Genomic DNA, 15,729 nt, shown 5'->3' with positions numbered 1-15,729 from the left:
AATTGTTGATTTCCAATTTGTTCAGCTTTTCTCTTTTTATGAGGACAGGGGTGATGACTTCCAAGCTCTTTACATGCTAGAGCAGAAACCAGAAGTCTCCAATGAAGGTTTTTTTGATTTCGAAAGGTGATATCAAGGCACCTTGTATACGAGCAAGCATGATCCAGTAGAGAGTGGAGATTAGATGATGCAGGAGAAAGGGGAGAATTTCAAGAGAAAAGTCCTTGAGAAAGACTGAACTTTAGGATCTGAAATAGGACTCTTGCAGGAAGCTTGTTCCCCTGCCAGAGGATTAGGGACAGAGAACATAGATATCTTGGTGGGATCATTGGTGGGAGGAAAAGAGAAGTGCCGTCGATAGCTTCCCTTTCCCTTATGAAATATGTGGCAAAGTCATCAGGCAGAGGTGGAGGGCAATGTGCGCTGGAGACTCAAGGAGAGAGAAAGGTTTGAAATACTCCCTCTCACCGTGAGGAAGTGAATTCACTAGAGCAGTGAGTAGGTTTTCTGGGGTTGCTGGGCTTTGTGTTCACATATTTGAAGCAGTCCTAAACTTGTCAGAGGTGTATTTTTTCCTTGAAATGGGGACTTTCATCTGCTCAGGTGCCATCGTGGAGAAAGTTGCTAATTAGGTTTACCAGTGTTGGGGGTGTTTGCAGAGGTGGATCACCTTGGCAAAGGTGTTTTTACAGCTGGATCGCCTCTACAGCTGTTGCAGTTGCCCAGAAGAAAGGCAGCAGTTGTAGTGGTGAAGAAGACAATGACCCAGATATTCTACACAGTGCTGAAGATGGGTGGTGGTGATAGGAGGGCAGCAGGGAGTATATTCTGATAACCGTGTCCTTTTCAGGAACCAGGGGCCTGTAGAAAGGAGGAGGAGGAACAGTGTGGAAGAGGCAATGAGAAGCAAGGGGCACACCCACCCCTACTCCAGGCCCTAGTGTGTGAGAGGGTGAGGTGGTGGGAGACAAAACAGCTGGCCCTTGACAGGGCTTTGGGCTGTCTTGGTTGAGGGTAGGCCAAGCCAAGGCAACAAAGGCACCACGGCATGTGAAATGGTGTAAACCCAATAGAAGTTCATTTTTCATTCCAGGAACAGTCAAAATTGGGTGTTCCTGCACGGGAGCCATGCTCCATTTAGTGATCTGTCCCAGGCTCTGTCTGTCTTGAGGCTCTGCCAGGAAGCCCTGGTGACTCATCATCTGCATCCAGGTGACAGAAGAGGAAAGCAAGAGTGAAGGAGGTATGGAAACTTCTTAACCCTTGGCCAGGACATGGCACACTTAACTTCCACTCAGTCTGATTGGCTGGGACTCAGCCGCATGGCCACACTCGACTGCAAGGCAAGATGGGAAATGGAGTCTACCTTCGTGCTCAGGGAGAAAAGGAGCCTTCACGTTTCAGGGAAGAGCTGGCAGTCTCTGCCAACAGGTGGAGCACGTACCCCAGGAAGCTGCCAGGTTCAGTAAAAGAGGAAACCTTGAGGGAAGAAGTGGAGGTTGGGAGGGTTTTCTGGCCACTGAATCGTGGTGTTTCCCTAATGGGGATTCTCTATTTCCCTCATTCCTTCTAGACTTCTACACGTATTAATGAAGAACAGGTTGGTGGTTGCCAGGGGTACAGAGGAGGAGGTGGCTGTGGGAAGGAAGTGGATGTGTCTATAAGAGGGCAACATGTGGGATCCTTGCAGTGATGGAAATGTGCTGTATCTTGACCGAATTGCCGTCAGCATCTCCATCATGATACTGTACTACGGTTTTGCAAGATGTTATCATTAGGGGAACCTGGCTAAAGGGTACACGGGATGTATTTGCATTATTTCTTACACCTGCGTGTGACTCTATGGTTAAGTCAAAAGTACAAGTTGGATTATACAATTCTCTGCAAATGATGCCCCCCATATTGCCTGCACCAGAGGTGAACCACTCCCACAGTGCCACCCTTGGTAGCCAACTACTCCATTCCAAGTTTTCTCAGCAAGAATGTGGCCAGAGAGTGACATCCACATCACGGCAGAGTGAACTTGCCCAGGACTCTCTCCCCTCCAACATACAACGAAAAGGGGCATCCATACTCCAACAGAGGACATACAAACAACACACAAACGTCAGAGAGACTCGAAGCCACAAGCTGGAAGGCGGAGAGTCTGGAGCCCCCCTCGGAGGAGCTGGAACGGGTTAAGAGAGAACTTTGCTCCCTCTGCTAAAGACTGTGATCGCGACTAGGGGTGGATCCGTGAGGGAAGGAACGGGGGAGAGGTCAGTCGTTCATGGGATCACCAAGAACTCCCTAGGGCCCTTGCAGCCTAGAGGGAAGCCCTCTAATGGGGCAAAAGCTTTCACAGGGGGTGACTGCATCAAGCCAACACCCAAGGAGACCAGATAGCGAGAGCAGAGGGTGAAAAAGCCCAGACTGCACAGAGGAGAATGTGCCCCTCGCCCGCACCCCCCACCCCCATGCCACTTCACTGCCTAGGATCTTGGCTGAAGGCAGAGGGCTCAGAATACATGGCTCTCGGCCCCCATGCAGTGGCCATAGGTGGTAACTGCAAATGAATAATATCAGAATGCGAAAAACCTGACCCACCTCCTCTAACATCAGACAGTTCATCAAATCTCCAGACCAGAGAGAAAATGACAAACACCCAGAAATCAGTCCTGAGGGCACAGAAATACGTAAGCTAAGTGACAATGAATTCAAAATAGCTGTCATCAAAAAACTCAGTGAGGTAAAAGAGAATGTAGAGAAACCATTCAATGAGCTCAGGAGCTACTTCACAAAAGAGATTGAAACTATAAAAAAGAATCAATCAGCAATATTAGAGATGAAAGACACAATGGAAGAGATAAAACAAAATACAGATTCCCTGAATGCTTGAGTGGACATCACAAAGGAGCATATTAGCGTCATCAAAGATAGGCATGTTGAAACGCTCCAGACGGAGGAGGAGAGTGAACTAAATTTAAAAAGAAATGAAGAAAGTCTCTGAGAAATATCCGACTCAATGAGGAAATGCAACATAAGAATGATAGGTATTCAAGAAGGAGAAGAGAAGCAGAATCGAGAAGAAAGCATGTTCAGAGAAATAATAGCAGAGAACTTCCCAAATCTAGGGAAAGAGAGGGAAACCTGTGTGGAAGAGGCTTCCAGATCTCCTAGATTTGTCAATGTAAAAAGACCTACTGCAAGGCATATAGTAGTAAAACTGGCAAGAATGAATAACAAAGAATACTAAGGGCAGCAAGGCAGAAGAAAATGACCTACAAGAGAACCCCTATCAGGCTTTCAGTGGATTTCTCTGCAGAAACCTTACAAGCTAGGAGAGAAAGGAACGACATATTCAAATCTTCAAGGGACAAAAATCTTCAGCCACAAATACTCTATCCAGCAAAAATATCATTCAGATATGAGGGAGAAATTAAAACTTTCCCAGACAAACAAAAGCTAAGGGACTTTGTAGCCATGAGACACCCCCCACCAAACAAGAAATCCTCAAGAAGGCCCTCATACCCGGGGGGAAAAGAGAAAGGGAGAAAGAAGTCACAAAACACAGAATAAGGAGATAAATAGGTAGACAGAATCAGAATAGGATAGCACATATTCAACTATAGCATTAAGCTACAGGGAAGGAAAATGCCAAAAACAAAGATAATCCTGTCATTTTAACCACCAACTCATAACACAAGTTGGAATAAGATAAGAGAAAAACAACCTAGGAGGGGAGGAGGAAAGGGACTGAATCGATTTAGAAATAAGGAAATAAGAGGCCATCAGAAAATGGACTATCTTATACACGAGATTCTGAATACAAACCTCAGGGTAACCACTAAATAAAAAAGCAGAACAGAGACACAAGGAATAAATAAGGAGAAAACAAATAAACACGTCATGAAAAACTACATAATTCAATGCGTAGACCAAAACACACAGGACGAGAAACAAAGGAAATGCAGCAAAACTGGAAAACAAGTGATAAAATGACAGCATTAAGCCCTCAGACATCAATAATCACCCTCAAAGTAAATGGATTGAATTCTCCAATAAAAAGACACAGAGTGGCAAGATGGATCAAAGAACAAGACCTGACAGTTCGCTACCTCCGGGAAACACATCTCAGCTCCAATGACAAACACAGGCTCAGAGTGAAGGGATGGAAGACAATACTCCAAGCTAATGGCAAACAAAAGAAAGCAGGTGTCGCAATACTTATATCAGAAAAAGTAGACTTCAAGATAAGACAGGTAAAGAGAGACAAAGAGGAGCAGTATATAGTGATCAAAGGGACACTCCATCAAGAAGAAATAATGCTTATAAATATCTATGCACCCAACACAGGAGCACCAAAGTTCATGAAGCAACTATTAACAAACCTAAAGGAAAATATTAATAATAACACAATAATAGTAGGGGACCTCAACACTCTACTCACATCAATGGATAGATCATCCAGGCAGAAAATCAACAAGGGAACAGTGGAATTAAATGAAAAGCTAAACCAGTTGGACTTAAGAGACAGATATAGAACACTCCATCCAAAAACAGCAGAATACACATTCTTCCCAAGTGCGCACGGAACATTCCCAAAGATAGACCGTATGTTGGGAAACAAGGCAAGCCTCAATAAATTTAAGAAAATTGAAATAATAACAAGCATCTTCTCTGATCATAATGGTATAAAGCTAGAAATTAATTACAAGAAGAAAAGCTGAGAAAGGGACAATGATGTGGAGACTAAACAACATGCGATTTAACAAGCAATGGATCATTGGAGAAAGCAAAAAATATCTGGAGACAAATGAAAATGATAACATACCATAGCAACTCGTATGGGATGCAGCAGAAGCCATACTGAGAGGGAAATTCATTGCAATACACGCACACCTTAACAAACAAGAAAAACCCCAAATAAGCAATCTCAAGTTACACCTAACTGAATTAGAAAAAGAAGAACGAACAAAGCCCAAAGTCAGCAGAAGGAGAGAAATAATGAAAATCAGAGCAGAAATAAATGCTTTTGAAACAATAAAGGCAGTAGAAAGGATCAATGAAGCAAAGAGCTGGTTCTTTGAGAAGATAAATAAAATTGACAAATCCCTAGCTAGACTTACAAAGAAAAAAAAGAGAGAAAGCTCAGATAAACAAAATCAGAAATGAAAGAGGAGAAATAACAACAGACTCCACAGAAACACAGCAGATTATAAGAGAATACTATAAAAAACTATATGCCAACAAAATGGATAATCTAGAGGAAATGGACAAATTCCTAGACTCTTACAACCTCCCAAAGCTGAATCAAGAAGAAACAGACAAGCTGAGTAGACCAATCACAAGGAAAGAGATTGAAATAGTAATCAAAAGCATCCCAAAGAAGAAAAACCCCAGGACCAGACAGCTTTCCTGGGGAATTCTACCAAACTTTCAGAGAGGATTCAGTACTTATCTTTCTCAAGCTATTCCAAAAAATTAGGGAAGATGGCACACTTCCTATCACATTCTACGAGGCCAACATCACTCTGATCCCAAAGCCTGACAAGGACAGCACAGAAAAGGAAAACTACAGGCCAATAACGCTGATGAACATAGATGCAAAAATCCTCGACAAAATTTTGGCAACCCGAATTCAGCAATACATCAAAAGGATCAAACATCACGATCAAGTGCGATTCATACCAGGGACACAGGGATGGTTCAACATCCGCAAATCAATCAACGTGATACACCACATCAACACACGGAGAAATAAAAACCACATGATCATCTCCATAGATGCAGAGAAAGCATTTGACAAGGTCCAGCAGCCATTTATCATAAAAATCCTTAACAAAATGGGGATAGAAGGAAATTACCTCAACATAATAAAGGCCATATATGACAAACCCACAGCCAATATCATACTCAATGGGCAAAAACTGGACGCCATCCCCCCTGAGAACACGAACAAGACAAGGATTCCCACTATCACCACTCTTATTCAACATAGTACTGGAGGTTTTGGCCAGAGCAATTAGGGAAGAGAAAGGAATAAAAGGACTCCAAATAGGGAGTGAAGAAGTGAAACTCTTGCTGTTTGCAGACGACGTGATCTTATATATAGAAAACCCCAAAGAATCCATCGGAGAACTGATAGAAATAATTAACAACTACAGTAAAGTTGCAGGGTACAAAGTCAACTTACAAAAATCAGTTGCTTTTCTATACTCCGATAACGAACTTACAGAAAGAGAACTCAAGAATACGAGTTCCATTTGCAATCACAACTAAAAGAATAAAGTACGTAGGAATAAATTTAACCAAGGAGGTGAAGGACTTATACAATGAAAACTACAAGACATTACTGAAAGCAATTGATAATGACATAAAGAGATGGAAAGAGATTCCATGCTCATGGATTGGAAGAATAAACATAGTTAAAATGTCCATGCTACCCAAAGCAATCTACAGATTCAATGCAATCCGTATCAGAATCCCAATGCCATTTTTCACAGAAATAGAGCAAAGAATCCTAAACTTCATATGGGGCAACCAAAGACCCAGAATTCCTAAGGCAATCCTGAGAAAAAAGAACAAAGCTGGAGGTATCACAACCCCTGACATCAAAATGTACTATAAAGCCATAGTGATCAAAACGGCATGGTACTGGTACAAAAACAGGCACACAGATCAATGGAACAGAACTGAGAGCCCAGAAATAAAACTGCACATCTGTGGACAGCTAACCTTCAACAAAGGTGCCAAGAACATACAATGGAGAAAAGATAGTCTCTTCAATAAATGGTGTTGGGACAACTGGACAGCCACATGCAAAAGAACGAAGGTAGACCATTACCTCACGCCATACACAAAAATAAACTCAAAATGGATCAAAGACTTGAAGACAAGTCCTGAAACTATGAAAGTCCTGGAAGGTAGTATAGGTAGTACACTCTTTGACATCGAACTGAAGAGGATCTTTTCAAATACCATGTCTTCTCAGATGAGGGAAACAAAAGAAAAAATAAACAAGTGGGAGTTCATCAGACTAAAGAGCTTCTGCAAGGCAAAAGAAACTAGAATCAAAACAAAGAGACAAGCCACCAATTGGGAGAAAATATTTGCAAATCATATATCTGACAAGGGGTTAACCTCTATAATATATAAGGAACTCACACAACTGAACAATAGAAAAACAAACAATCCGATCAAAAAATGGGCAGAGGATATGAACAGACACTTTTCCAAAGAAGATATACAGATGGCCAATAAACACACGAAAAGATGTTCAACATCACTAATCATCAGGGAAACGCAAATCAAAACTACACTAAGGTACCACCTTACGCCTGTTAAAATGGCTACAGTCACTAAGGCTAAAAATAACAAATGTCGGAGAGGGTGTGGAGAAAAGGGAACCCTCATACACTGCTGGTGGGAATGCAAACCGGTGCAGCCGCTGTGGAAAACAGTATGGAGACTCCTCAAAGAACTGAAAATAGAACTACCCTATGACCCAGCTCTCCCACTACTGGGTATCTACCCAAACAACTTGAAATCAACAATCCAAAGTAGCACATGCACCCCTATGTTCCTTGCAGCACTATTCACAATAGCCAAGACATGGAAACTATCCAAGTGCCCATCGACTGATGACTGGATAGAGAAGATGAGGTGTATACATATACAATGGAATACTACTCAGCCATTAAAAAAAGGACAAGGGGCCAGCTCTGTGGTCGAGTGGTTAAGTTCACGCGCTCCGCTGCGGTGGCCCAGGGTTTGGATCCTGGGCGCGGACATGGCGCCGCTCGTCAGGCCACGTAGAGGTGGCGTCCCACATCCCACAACTAGAAGGACCTGCAACTAAGATATACAACTATGTACCGGGGGGGTTTGGGAGATGGGGCAGAAAAAAAAAAAAGAGAGAGAGAGAGATTGGCAACAGTTGTTAGCCCAGGTGCCAATCTTTACAAAAAAATAAATAAGTAAAGACAAATTCATACCGTTTGTGATAACATGGAAGGGCCTGGAGGGAATTATGCTAAGCGAAATAAGCCTATGCTAGGCGAAAATAAGTTTGAGATAGACAAACACCAGATGATTTCACTCATATGTGGAATATAAACAAACACATGGACAAAGAAAACAGTTCAGTGGTTGCCAGGGGAAGGGGGGTGGGGGCTGGGCACAGGGGGTGAAGTGGAGCACTTATGTGGTGACAGTCAAGAAATAATGTACAGCTGAAATCTCACATTGATGTAAACTATTATGAACTCAATAAAAAAATTTTTAAAAAGAAAGTGGCCAAATCGGTGTTGGATTGGTGGCGTCCAAAGACTATCGTTTTAGTGCTTCAGATTGCTCTCGGTGACTTTTAGTACAGCAAGGATTTTGGTCCTTATGAGTGCCTTACATCTTAGGACTGGATTCAACAAACACTACTATGAGGTAGGTGGCCTGCAGGCAATTACTTTGTGTGCCTTTTTGGAGACTGGCACTGCCACCCCACAGAGGACACCTCTCCCCAACTAGGTCCACACCCCCACACACACACAGAGAAACACCAAGTCCTTTTCCTCTTCTCCCGTGGGAAGTTTGTGTTCAGTGCTGAGTCCTGGCCCAGTCCTTGTCCCCACTGTCAGGCTAACTGGACCTTCTGGTCTGACCCCCGACCCCGCAGGACTCACCTCCCTCCCCCTCACACAGCTGCCTCTTCCCTTCCTTCCCCGCTCCCCCCATGAGAGAACTCTCAGAGACACACACATTTTCACAACAGGTCCGTTTTATTTAAATCACCATCAGGGCACCCTGCTGCTGTCAAATGACGTCAACACCGTTGGCCATTTCTCAGGGGCCAGACCTCAGAGACTTCTCAGATGATTCCTCTCTGAGGTCTGTGGCCTCGCTCTGAAGTTACCGGCGGTGCAGGTAGGCACGTGAAGTGCTGGGCTTCTCCATGCTCTCTCCGTCCTCCTCTGGCTCATCTTGATTCAGCTCTTCATTCAGCCTGTGATAGTGACCGAATAGGGTTGTTCCTCTCGCTTCCTTAGATTTGACTGAAGAGGTGGGACATTTTCTAGAGGCTTTTTTAGTGGATCTCCTTCGAAGGGGTCTTTTGGCCCCCGTGGTTTTCTTGGCCGCCTGGAAAGACAACAGGGGGAGCCCAGAAGGGCACTGGTTTGAGGGAAGAGTGGGGGGGATGGGTGGGAACAGGGGCTTCCTGAGAAGGGACGTGGGCTGAGGAGGGGCTGTGTGCCAGGCAAGGACAGGGGAGGAGTCTTGGTGGGGGGAGTCAAAGGGGAAGAGGAGGAGCTTGGGCGGGGTCATCTCACCTTGACACTGCCTCCGGACCTGGGTTGACAGGAGGACTTCCTCATCTTCCTCTCTTTGTTCTTTGGCGACGGTTGTTCCGCGACTGTGCTAGAAGCTTGTGATTTCCTGGTCGCCTTCGGCATGTCAGCGCCTCCCAGTGGTCTACCCCAGGCCTCCTGACCTGCCTATATATACCCCTCTCCAGGACAGCGAGGGGCCACACCCTTCAGCTTTGTTTGGTCAGCAAGGCTCTCCTCTAGCCAATGGTAGCCGTGGGTGGGGCCTAGACATCACAAAGCCCCACCATGATGTCTCTTGGGGAGGATGGGGAGCAACCAAGTTGTTCTGATTGAGGAAAGGGGGCATTTTTTGACACCCCTAAAGAGCCTTCCAAACTGACCAGCTTCCCCCCACCCGCCTGCCCCATCTTCCCAGTCAATGCTGGTGGTGCACATGGCAGGGAGAGGGTGTTTCCTCCAAACTTTGCCCCACAGCCACCCTATTCAGTGCTTCATTCTCTTCTTTCCCCCTTCACCACTACCTAGTGTTATCCGCAGCCCCGAAGGGCAAGGAATGACAGGTACCGCCAAGGCCACTTGGTTGTTTAAGCAAGCAGAGTTTATTGATAAAGGGGAACAGAGCGAGGAGCGGGGAAGCAAACAACAAATCGGTACTTACAACATGCACACCACAATCAGCCTGGGAAGTCCCAATAGTTTGTATGGCGGGCGGGAGTGTCGATTGTCCGGGTCTGAGGCAAAGAGTCCTCTCCTCAGTGAGACTCCCGCTTGTTCTATGCCTGTGACTCCCTTTTATCCCAATGTTTTCTGGCTTTTGACTCAGGGTTTCAGACATTTAGATACTTTGAGTTATTTCTTCTTGTTCCCATGGGTGGGAAGATTTTATCTTTTTGTTCCCACGGATGGGATGTTTCTATAGTCCGGTCGGGCTATAGAGCCTGTCGGGGGTGGCCAGCCCAGACGAGGAACACGATGCAGGACATTTTCTTATTAACCTGTGCCTTGGGGTCACGGTCAAAGTGGCCATCTCCGGCTCCAAGCCCAGACACATTCTTTCACGTAGGCCCCAGATCCCAGTGTCCCTGGAAGGTGGGGAGGTCAATGAACTCTGTACCCCTAGTTTCTGTATGACTTGCCTAAAATCGACCCATGGTGCTGTGGCTGTGTTTAAGTCTCTGTGGAGATGTGAATCATCCCGCTTCCTGACTGCAAATTACTCTTATGCGGCTTGAAGACCCTTTACGTCTGCCAGGGACCTTTTCCATCCCACCTCCTTTTCTCGGGGTCCATGTTGCTCTCCTCAGTTTTTTCTTTTCCGGTTATAAATCACTGCCTTCATCCTGTCAGACTTCCATGAATAGACTTGCTCTACTCAGAATCGAGTCCTGTTTCAAATCTGGGACCCATGCCCACCTCAGTAGGTGGAGTACCCAGGCTTGGGTTTTCACAGGGTCAGGGGGACGAGGCAGACACATGCTACAAGTTGTGCTGGATGTTTGTATGCAGGAAACTACAACCTAAGGCTGCTGAGTTCACCAGGGGGAGGGAGGCGTTCAACATCGTGCTTGGTGTCCAGTGCAACAAGGAAGAAAACGGCATCCAGGCTGGAAAGGGAGAGGTAGCACTGTCTTCATTCACAGCCCACAAGATGGTCTACACAGAAAATTCTATCAATCTAAAAACAAATGCTTCCAGCAGGAATAATTGACTTTAGCAAGGTCTCAGGATATAAGATCAACATATAAAAATAAAGTGTATTTTTATATACTAGCAATGAATAATGGAAAATTGAAATTAAAAACAGTGTGTTTTAAAACAGGATGAGAAAGACTACAAATCTGACAAAATATGTAGCAGCTCTCTACACCAAAATCTACAAAACACTGCAGAGAGAGATTAATGAAGACCTAAACATATGTAGGTATACATCTTGTTTGTGGTTTGAAGGACTCAATGTTGTTAAGACGCGAATTCTTCCCCAGCTCATCGATAGAGTCAACACAGTCCCAATCAAAACCCCAGAAGACCTTTTTAAAAACATAGAAATTGACAGGCTGGTGTTCTGTAGTGTAAGCCCTGACATGTATTTTTTTTTCTTTTTTGTAATGCACGTGCCTGACTTAAGCTTTGATTGCCAAGGCGTCTACTTCAAAGAGAGATCCACTTCAAGAGGGCTGTCTCGAATAAACACATTGCCAGCCACAGGACTAGATAAAGAGCCAGGCTCCCTCCCCCCACGGAGGCTCCTTTGATTGAGAGAGCTTGGGTGATTTCAATAACTGATAACTGCAGCCACTTGCTTTTCTTCTCTTCCCGCGCTTTAAATTCCTGCTCTTATGTTTTACATTCACCAATAAAGAGTGAGCCCATGAAACCCTAGGCACCCACCCTCAACCCCAACGAAAGCAGAACCCCAGGCTCCTGTGCTCTCTCTCTCCGGGCGACCTCACTGTGTGGCCCCAGGTATGCTGTGTAATTTCCAGGTCCTATGAGTAATAAACCTCTATTCTTTCAAAGTTTCCTGATGGTTATTGCTGAAGGGCATCTTGCAATCCTAATAAGAGCCACAAGGGCTGGTCCAACCACAACACTGGTAAATGATAGGCTGAGACCAGCACAAAACATGTTCCCATTCATATGGAAATGCAAAGGACCTAGATTAGCCAAAATAACTTTTTTGTTTAAGATTTTATTTTTTTTTCCTTTTTCTCCCCAAAGCCCCCCGGTACATAGTTGTATATTCTTCGTTGTGGTGCCTTCTAGTTGTGGCATGTGGGCCGCTGCCTCAGCGTGGTTTGATGAGCAGTGCCATGTCCGCACCCAGGATTCGAACCGACGAAACACTGGGCCGCCTGCAGCGGAGCGCGCAAACTTAACCACTCGGCTATGGGGCCAGCACCCCCCCAAAATAACTTTTAAAAAGAGAACAGAGTTAGAGAGTTTGTTCTACTTGACTGCAAGGCTTGTTATAAAGTGACAATAACCAAGACAGTGAGGAATTGGCATAACGTAACAACAGAATTATATTCATGGAACAGAGGAGAGAGTCTAGAAATAGACCCACACATACATGCATACACAGGCAACTGATTACCGATAAAGATGCAGAAGATTAGAGGTGAAAGGGCAGTCTTTTCAACAATTGGATCTGGAACAACTGGATAGCCACATGCGAAAAGCACTGTTTAATCCAAACATTGCTCCATATAAAAAATGACACAAAATGGCTCCCAGACCCCCGTGTCAAAACCAAAATTATAAAGCTTCTTAGAGAATCCATAGGAGAAAATCTTTGTTACCCTGAGCTAGTGTGGTAAGTTTGAGGATTTCGAGGTTGACCAAGGAAGAGACGGGACCACGAGAGGCCGGAACACAAAAGCTTTATTGAGCAGCACTTGGACAGGGCTGCATGAGAGGAGAAGTCCCTCCCAGGAAGAGACCTTCCAGAGACAGAGGCACAAGGCCACCACCCAGAAAGGGAATAAAGTAAGGGCCCTCCCAGGAGAGAAGGGGAAATGGGAGAGGGGCCTTCACGTATCTGGGAGATGGTGCTCAGCAGTATGGGGAGGAAGCCAATTCCTCTACCCTCTAGGTCCTTCTGGCTGGCCTAAGAAATAAATTGACATGAGACAGAATAACAGGAGAAAATCAAAGTTTAGTAACATGTATACATGGGAGAAACCCAGGAAAACTGAGCAACTCACCAGAATGGCCAAAACCACCACCTTAAATACCATCTTCAGCTAAAGACAAAGGAGGATGTCGGGGGTAGTGGTTTGGGTCTTCAAAGGGGAGGAAAGCAATTTACATGGAGATGGAAATGCAAATGTTTGTTAAACAAGTGTTTGCTATGACCCGAGAGACGCATTTTGGGGTAGCCAATTCTGATCCTCCACAGCAGCAAGGCGGGAGTCTCTGGGTCAGTGAACTCCAGAGGGCAGTAGCAGTCAGGGATATTTTATCGCTGCAGGCTTTGTCCTATCTACGGTTAGCAGGTGTTGGCTGCATCTTTGTGGGACACGCAAAGTAGGCAGCCTCTAAATGGCTACAAATATGTTTGTTTGAAGTATATTTAAAGAAACTGGATCCATAATAATTTGACTTTGCCACCAGTAGACTTTGGGCTAAAGACCCTAGCCTGCTGTGAAGAAGTAAACAACACGGGGGCCAGTTTAGGCCAATACGTAGGGGCCATCGTTGGCCCATTTACATAACTTCTTAGATACAAGGAAAAAATCCATTAATGAAAAAAATTGATCAACTGGACTTCATCAAAACTCAAAACTCCTTTTCCTTTAAAGATACTGTTAAGAGAGTAAAAAGACAAGCCACACATTGGGAAAATATATTTGCAAATCACATATCTGATAAAAATCTTGTATCAAGAATGCATATAGAACTCCCAAACTTCAATAAGAAAGAATCAAACAACCCAATAAAAAATGGGCAAAGATTTGAACACTTTCCCAAATAGACATACAGATGGCAAAGAGTCATACAACTAGAAGCTCAGCATCATTAGCCATTATGGAAATGCCATTAAAAACTGCAATGAAGTACCACTACACACCTATTAGAATGCCTAAACTGAAAGACTGACCATACCAGATGCTGGCCAGGATGTGTAGAACACTGGAATTCTCACACCCTGATGGTGAAAGCTGACAAGAGATTTTCACATATTGAGGTATATGGGGTAACTATTCAGAAAGTAGAGTAGTGTTTCCGTGGGGCAGACGGTGAGAACAGGGTTTAACGACAAGCGGCACGAGCTATCTCATGCAGGTGAAGGGTATTTTCTAACACTTGCTGCGATGGTGTGTAACTCAGTAAATTTAGTACAAATACTTAACTGAACATTTAAAATGGGTACATTTTAAGGCAGACACCCCCAATCCCTACAGGGCCATTTGGCAGCTGGCTGCCGGCCTCCTAAGAGAGAGGCGTCACAGTCCTGAGGGGACTGAAGGGTGTAGCACAGGGGCCTGAAGGTGCAGGTGGCAGGGGGGGATTCCTGCAGCCAGCTTCCTGTGGGGCAGCTCCTCTTTTGAACAACTCCACCCCTACCAAAACCTCAAAGGCACAAAATCTGGCATTTGGACACTAAAGGTCCAATGTGCATGGCTTAGGTCTCTCAGTGAGGAAACAAGAGTGGTCTGTGTCCTGTGTTGTCATGGCTTGAGAATTAATCCATGGCCCCCGTGGTGACCTTGCTTCCACTCTCAAAATCAACCCTGGAAAACTGTAAAATGGAGAAGGAAATTACCTACACACACACAACAAAACTCACAAAGAATCTCAATATCTGCACACCTGTTAAAATGTGCAAAATCTGGTACACAGGCATCACCAAATGCTCTCAAGGATGTGGAGCAGCAGGTGCTCTCATTCATTGCTGATGGGAAGGCAAAATGGTATAGCCACTTTGGAAGACATTTTGGCAGTTACTTATAAAACCAAACATACATTTTCTTACTACATGATCCAGCAATCCTATGGGTATTTGCTCAAGAGAGGTGAAAACGTATGTCCACACAAAAACATACACACAGATACTTAGGTCATCTTTGCTAATTATTGCCAAAACATGGAAGCAACCAAGATGCCCTTCAGGAGGCGAATGGGTAAATAACCTGTGATACATTCATAGAGTGGAATATGATTCAGTGCAAAAAAGAAATGGGCTATAAAACCATGAAAAGACATGGAAGAACCTTAAAGGCATAGTACCAAGTGGACAAAGCCAATCCGAACAGGCTGCCTACTGTATGATTCCAACTATATGAACATTCTGGAAAAGGCAGATGATGGAGACAGTCAAAAGAGCAGTGGTTGCCAGGGATTCTGAGGGGAGGGCGCAACAGTCAGAGCACAGGGGATTTTTAGGGCAGTGAAACTCCTCTGGATGACACTCTAACAATGAACACATGTCATTATACATTTGTCGAAACCCATAGAATGTAGAACAGCAAGTGTGAACCCTAATGTAACTCATGGACATTGGGGGATATGATGTGTTAATGTAGGTTCATCGATTATAAGAAATGTCCCATGCTGTCGGGGATGTTGATAATGGGGGAGGTGATGCATGTGTGGGGGCAGGGGGTAAATGGGAAATCTCTGTACCTTCCTCCTCATTTTTCTGGGCTCCTAAGAGGCTCTAAAAAAAGAAAGTCTCCAAAACCAACACACAATATGAATAACAATACCTAAACAACAAAACAGGAGAAAGCCTTGGGGGAGACTGAAGACTGGGGTGAGCCTGGTACTTGTGTTTGGGTGCGGAAGTGGGCAGGGGCAGCCACGTCGGGAAGGGCTGTAGGCTGCATGCATGTAGATGACAGGATGGGGAGGAGGAAAGTTTTCAAACTTTTGCTCCTGCTCCACTGTACACATCTGAAGCAGGCCCTCAGTCCACATAAGC

The 15,729-nt window shown here is 44.7% G+C and overlaps 1 non-coding gene across 3 annotated transcripts; it reads right to left on the bottom strand.

The window, feature by feature from the left end:
- Nucleotides 1-8,737: 8,737 nt before the first annotated feature.
- LOC106781390 (uncharacterized) lies at nucleotides 8,738-10,095 on the bottom strand. 3 transcript variants are annotated; one of them, XR_011434866.1, is made up of 3 exons: nucleotides 9,964-10,095; nucleotides 9,306-9,470; nucleotides 8,738-9,114 (listed from the first exon to the last, which is right to left on the bottom strand). It is a non-coding gene; the product is annotated as an uncharacterized protein (transcript). The 3 variants fall into 3 exon arrangements; XR_011434864.1 differs by having other exon boundaries at nucleotides 9,306-9,484; nucleotides 9,964-10,093; XR_011434865.1 differs by having other exon boundaries at nucleotides 9,306-9,568; nucleotides 9,964-10,074.
- Nucleotides 10,096-15,729: the final 5,634 nt, after the last annotated feature.

This window comes from Equus caballus, chromosome X, assembly GCF_041296265.1.
Source record: "Equus caballus isolate H_3958 breed thoroughbred chromosome X, TB-T2T, whole genome shotgun sequence".
NCBI lineage: Eukaryota > Metazoa > Chordata > Mammalia > Perissodactyla > Equidae > Equus > Equus caballus.
The sequence above is the reverse complement of the archived record's forward strand: the minus strand, read 5'-3'. Positions and strand labels throughout refer to the sequence as shown.